The 6,523-nt window shown below is 43.8% G+C and overlaps 1 long non-coding RNA gene across 1 annotated transcript; it reads right to left on the bottom strand.

Moving 5' to 3' along the window:
• Positions 1 to 1,969: 1,969 nt before the first annotated feature.
• Positions 1,970 to 4,734, bottom strand: LOC138775481 (uncharacterized). The gene is made up of 3 exons (XR_011360563.1): positions 4,677 to 4,734; positions 4,471 to 4,580; positions 1,970 to 2,088 (listed from the first exon to the last, which is right to left on the bottom strand). It is a non-coding gene; the product is annotated as an uncharacterized lncRNA (long non-coding RNA).
• Positions 4,735 to 6,523: the final 1,789 nt, after the last annotated feature.

The following is a 6,523-nucleotide window of genomic DNA, read 5'->3' on the forward strand; positions in this document are numbered from 1 at the left end:
AAAATATTGGTTCTCCTAATGTAGTGTAGTTAAATGTACCTGTCAATTTAAAAAAAATTATATACCAGGACAAAAAAAGGTTTTGATTGGTTCGGGTCTGGATATTCAGACCCCCACTAATCGTTAGATGAGTTAAGGCTGAAGTTGGTGAATCAGCCTCAGTGGGTTTAAAGTCTTTAGGGCCCCTGTACACCTTCAATAACTGACGGCTGCAGCCAGGGCTGTATTTACCACTAGGCACCCTAGGGCAGCACCTTGCAGGGGGGCAGCACCAAGAAGCAGGGGGACAGAAAAAACTATTTTTTTTGTTTTTTTTTTTTAGTCTTCTCCTCCGTTCAGACTTGCCAGTAAATCTGGTGTCTTTTCCAGGGGGGTGGGAGGTATGGTGGTATTGGTAAGGTCTGGTATCGCCAATAGGTGCATGAAGATGGGGCGTCTTCAGGTTTAGTGCCTAGGGAAGCAGCAACTGTTAACACAGCCCTGGCTGCAGCAAGAACAGTCTCTTTCTGAACAAAAATGTGTTTCTCTTTGCGTAATAGAAATGTGGCCAACAACTGATTAAATGGTAACTATTACTCTGCCCGTGCACCAGGGCACTCTTTCAAAACTCCAGCAGGCAAATAGGGGGAGATTTATCAAACATGGAGTAAAGAGAAACTGGCTCAGTTGCCCCTAGCAACCAATCAGATTCTACCTTTCATTTTTCAAAGAGTCTGTGAGGAATGAAAAGTGGAATCTGATTGGTTGCTAGGGGACTGAGCCAGTTTCACTTTACACCATGTTGATAAATCTCCCCCAGAGCAGTGTATGGAACTGCCAGAAGCATTATAGGCTTGTATTGTAAAACACTTACAACGCGAGGTTATAACGCTTCAGGCAGTTCTGCAGACCTTAAAGGAGTTATCCAGGCTTAGAAAAAAAAGGCCAATCCTTCCAGAAACAGCAACACTCCTGTCTTAAAGGGGTTATCCAGCACTACAAAAACAAGGCCACTTTCTTCCAGAGACAGCCCCACTCTTGTCTCCAGCTTGGGCAGGGTTTTTTGCTGCTCAGTTCCATTGAAGTGAATGGAGCTTAATTGCAAACCGCACCTGAACTGGAGACAAGAGTCTCTGAAAGAAAGTGGCCATGTTTTTGTAGCTCTGGATAACCACTTTAATTTTGGATCTGGTTTTGAAGCTCAGTTCCATTAAAGTGTATAGAGCTGAATTATAATACCACACACAACCTGTATAATTCCTTTAACTAATCTTCTATCTAGATAAACAGGGAGTCATAAGACATAAATGACCTACATGAGGTACATTAGGAGCACTAAAAGTGAGAAGGAAGGCAACAAATGAGATGTGGGAAGAACACACAGTACTTGGATAGCACGGATAAAAGAGCTATTTCAGTTATATATATCCAGAGATAGGTGAGAACATGTTTGTTATGAAGTGCTGTAATATGTATGTTTTTTGGATGTAACTCTTGTTTTATTGCTTATCAATGATTCTTCACACATTGAGAATGACATTCATCACATTCATTGTATTTATGATCTTAAAGCCAAGCAACAAGCATAACCGCTGTTTGATTCATGAATTGCATGTTTTGTATTGTGTTTTGTTGTTGTTGTTGTTGTTGTTTTTGGAAAATGACCTACTGTTTAAATCAAATTGTTATGTTAAAAGATTTTTTTTTTTAATTTTGCATTTTACTATCTATATTACAAAATGATAATGAAATCTTGTAGTTTTTATTTATTTTAACCCCCGCTTCTGCTGCTAACTGGCTGAGCGGGCCTTACACGTCATGTCCCAGGTCCCATCTCAGAATGCGCTAGAGTCGGGGAGGAAAGTGCATGTTATTTTTTTTTTTTTACCCATCCCACCCTGGTAGTTTTGAAAATAGTGGCCTTGTCCGGAGCTCTCCTTTTACTAGAGACATGGGTGCAGAATGTCACACAAAGCCATCTGTTGTCTAATCTTATGAACGTTGTAGCTCTTACCTCACAGAAAATCTTCTGCCTGTAATGGTGGGCACATTTGGGGGGGGGCTTGTATGTTATCTCCCTGATGGTTTGACTGCTTGTTCCTTCACCTGCTGTAATAAGGAGGAAACACTTTCTTTATGATACAGTTAGTCACTACATTCCTTAATGCATGCAAACAACTGTCCCTCTATATTTGTTCCCATAAAGAGAAGCGCTCAAGCCTTATGCTACATAGTAAACAATCTTTTCAACACGACTAGTAACCAAACATGTTCTTAGTGGTTGCTTCTCTCCGTAGAGTCTTGCCACACACCACAGACCTCAGGAGAAGCCATCAATTATTGACCGACTCTTCAGTGAGGCTGCTGCAGCCTGATCTATGCAGTGAATAGGCAGAAGTAGTTGCTGGGAATTACACCAACCTTTGAGAGGAGTCAGTATGCGAGAAAGTTGCAACAAATGCAGAAGATTTGCACATAGTAAATGAGCTTTAGCAGCCTTAACCAAAGTCATTATGAACAACTTACATTTTTTGTGCAAATTTGTAAAATTTTGTAATTTTTTTCCACCAGTCAGTCTGTATTATTGATTAATACTTCCCCTATATTCACAAGATCTGCCAATTCAGTTCACTGTGCTGCAAAATTCATGTGTTAGCCACTAAATAATGCCATCCTGCTGCAACTTCTGTAAATAAGCTGCTGCTTGCAAATATATCCTTAGGGGGACATTTATTAAGTCCGGTGTTTTTTACGCCGGACTTAAAAATGTCCCCTGCATCTCCAGCGCTACGGGGATTTCTGTAGAGGCGGACTGCCTGTACATAAATCCCGTGCGCATCGGTGCGCACAGCGAAAAGGTTTTCGGCGTATCCTTTGGCGAACGATGGTGAATCGCGCAGACTCTGAGTCCGCGCCCTCCGTTCCGCCCCCTTCACACCCACTCCCCGCTCCCCCCCCCCCCCGCCATACTCGGCGGAAAGTGCCGATTTGCAAATATTTTATTCGCAAATCGCCCATTTGCGAATAAATAGTGCGGCAAATCGGCACTTTCCACCGAAAAACATCCGTATGACGGAAGATACATGTCCCCCTTAGTGTCCAAGTCAGTGGTGTAGCTACCATAAGGTAGACCATGCCACTGTTTGGGAGCCCGTAGCCCCCTGGCCCTTAAACTGTGTTTGTGATGAACGCTCACTGTAAATGTTGCGACGCTCTGACTGGCAGAGCAATAAGCCATTGGCTTCCTGTCCTGCCAGTATATCTTGTGGCTGGAGGCAGCATGCACCTCCAGCCAACAAGAGCCCTTCCCCCCCCATATAATATAATTACCTGGCTGGCACAGTCCCTTGACATTCTTTCTTCCAGCTTGTGTGCCAGGGAACTGGGAGGACAAGGAATGCCAGGTCTGCAGCATTCCAAGTGAGTACTGTATGTCTGTGTGTTGGGGTGGGGGGTTGGAGGCCCATACAGTTTTTTGCTATGGGGTCTCATTAATCCTAGCTACGCCCCTGGTCCAGGCACCATACACTAAAGCACATGTGTTCAAACATTCAATGCAGATTTGGTCATGACTTGATCTCAATGAAGCAAGATTAAAGGGGTTATCCATGGTTGAAAAGCACATCTACTTTCTTGTAACTGCAGTGCCACATCTGTCCTGAGATTGTATGTGGCATTGCAGTTCACCTCCATTCAATTCAATAATGGAGGGCTGCAAAACCACACCCAAACAGAACACAAGAGTGGTTCTGTTTCTGGAGGAAAGAGGCCATGTTTTTCTAAGCTTGGAAAAACCCTTTAAGGCTGGGGCTACAGGGAGCACAACCAGATACCCTCATGTTGTACCCCATAGATCCAAGGTGGATTGTCTAGAAGAATTGTCTAGTTAGAATTGCCATGTATCCCCTGCCTAAAGTGTTACAGATTTTGGTTGTTTTGTTTTACAAGTTGTACTAAGCACCAGAGAGGCATGACCAAATAGTTCTGGTTCGGATCTCAGGAAATACATTAAAGGGTTGTTCAACAAAAAATTGTTTCAAATCAACTGGTACCAGAAAGTGCCAGAGATTTGTAGTTATTTCTATAAAAAAAATCTCAAGTCTCCCAGTACTTATCAGCTGCTTTATGTCCTACAGGAAGTGGTGTATTCTTTCCAGTCTGACACTGTGCTCTCTGCTGCCACCTCTGTCCATGTCAGGAATTGTCCGAAGCAGTGGCAAATCTACATAGAAAAGCTCTCCTGCTTTCCAGACTAGAAAGAATACCACTTCCTCCAGGATATACAGCAGCTGATTAGTACTGGAAGGCCCAAGATTTTTAAATTACAAATCTATTGCCCCAGTTGATTTAAAAGAAAATAAATGGCGAACAACCCCTTTAAACATTGCACAGAAATGGCAACATAATACATTCATGCTCCATATGGTCTGTAATTTCTGAAGAAATGAGATTCTTCAGTTTCCGCAGCGGCTGATACACTTGTGAACGAACCTTTGATGTTCTTTTTCCGGGGAACACCTGTCACATTACAGCAATCAATTCCAGCGTCAATGTCTTAATGCAATTGTGGATATCTCTTCTTCTTCCTAGAACCTAGGTGTCTGTAATGCAACAGATAAAAAGAGCGGATGTTATCTGCAGATTCTCAAGAAGTCCTCCTCACCTAGAAGCAAACCTCTTGTTTCTTCAAGCCTTACATGGTCTCCTGGGAATGCTCTGTAGAAAAAGCGACGATTGTAGGTGCGTTCTGTCTGCAATGGAAATATATTGATAAAAACGTCAGGAACTTTGTGCCAGTCATACTATGCATCTCACTACAGATCGTACTTCATCAGCCGGAGAATGGAAAAATACAGTCGTCTATAATTATTTTGTTGATGCTTTTACTTTCCTAAAAGATGTGTGATAATGTCTCTAAATATAGTTGTCCTAAAGGGCTCTAAACAGCAAGTATAGCATGCTGGGTGCAGCAAACAGCAAAAGAAAGCAACTTTTTCCGTTATATGCAATGCAATTTTATACACAAATATACAAATACAATTTTCCCACCTAACACCTGGAGTTCCCCTTGAGGGCACAAACACACACGCTGGATCGGCTGCGATTCCCTTGCCTGTAGTTTGTATATTAACATCCCGCTGCGAGTATGTAAAGAGATCGCCCTGTTAACCCCCTGCCGGCTGGAGCATACTATACCTGCTCCACGATATGGCTTGCTTTGGAGGCTCCCGGCGTCTGGGCGTTCCACTTAGCCAATCAATGCACTGCGGCGGGCCAGCACACTGGCTGACCGGGACATTCAGCCGGGAACCCTCGAAGCAAGCCATATCATGGAGCAGGTAATGTATATGCTCTGGCCGGCGGCGGGTTAACGGGGAGGTCTCCATACATAATCGCAGCGGGATGTCAATCCCGCTGCGAGTATGTCTTCCCATACAAACTACAGGCAAGGGATCCACAGCGGATCCAGCCTGTGTGTTTGTACCCTTAGGCTATGTTCACACAACATATTTTTTCGTATTTCTACGGTCGTTGTTGCTGATTGAAACAATGGCCGTAGTTAATGCGAGAAAATACGTTGGCTGGGTGTCTATGGCCGGAGTGTGACACGTCAGTCTTCTTCGGCCGCTATTCAGTGAATAGCGGCTGTAGAAAACCATGTCAGTGCACACTATGAAGCGAGCGGCTGCAGCTGCAAGCTTCATAGCGTGCAGTGGGGAGTTCTGATGTGGGCGTGCACGGATGCGCCTGCATCAGAACTCTGCTGGCCGAAAGATCATCTGGCCGGTACTGCAGTACCGGCCGGGATGATCTTTAAAGAGAACGGCCACTCCGTGACCGGCCGTGTCACGGAACGGCTGGTCTCTTACGCCATGTGAACATGGCCTTAAGCATGCCTAAAGTGCCTTTTAAGTCTTCCTTGCAATACAACTCTGAGTATTTAAATTGTTCCATAATAGTATTACGCTCTATCAGAGATCTAAGGGTGTCTAACCTGCCTGTGTAGATTTTAGTTGTTCAGAGATTTCTGTCTAGAGTCTCTCTCATAGAAGAAATCGGTCTCTTTCTCTTGGTCCCTGACAAAAGCTCTGGCCCCCTGGGCCAGGCCCGGGTGTCACTGCAGCAGGAACTCTCTAGTTTCCTTTTGCTCTCTCTCATAGACCAGACAAAAGACCTCCTAACAGGAACTAATAAACTGTAATAAAATACAGAGCTAACCTGCAAAAGATTTACTTAACACCCCACCCCCCAACCTGTTTTCCTGTTATATTAAGCTAAGGGACTCTTCCATATTGCTTGAATAACTGGACAGCTCTATGCAGGGAATATTTTGGGCAAGCACGCAAGTAGTGAGCTGAAGCTTCCATGTAGGAGAATTGGAAGTCACAAGTTGCTTTGTGGAACATTTATAAATGCATTTTACTTATACACAACAAACCCCTGTTGCTAATTTTCAGTGCAATTCATCCTCCCCTAGGACCTGCTCTAATGTTTATAGACTAGTTTGTCTTGTCCAAGTATCGGTCTTTCAGTGTCCTGTAGA

Source organism: Dendropsophus ebraccatus, unplaced genomic scaffold (genome assembly GCF_027789765.1).
Source record: "Dendropsophus ebraccatus isolate aDenEbr1 unplaced genomic scaffold, aDenEbr1.pat pat_scaffold_1636_ctg1, whole genome shotgun sequence".
NCBI lineage: Eukaryota > Metazoa > Chordata > Amphibia > Anura > Hylidae > Dendropsophus > Dendropsophus ebraccatus.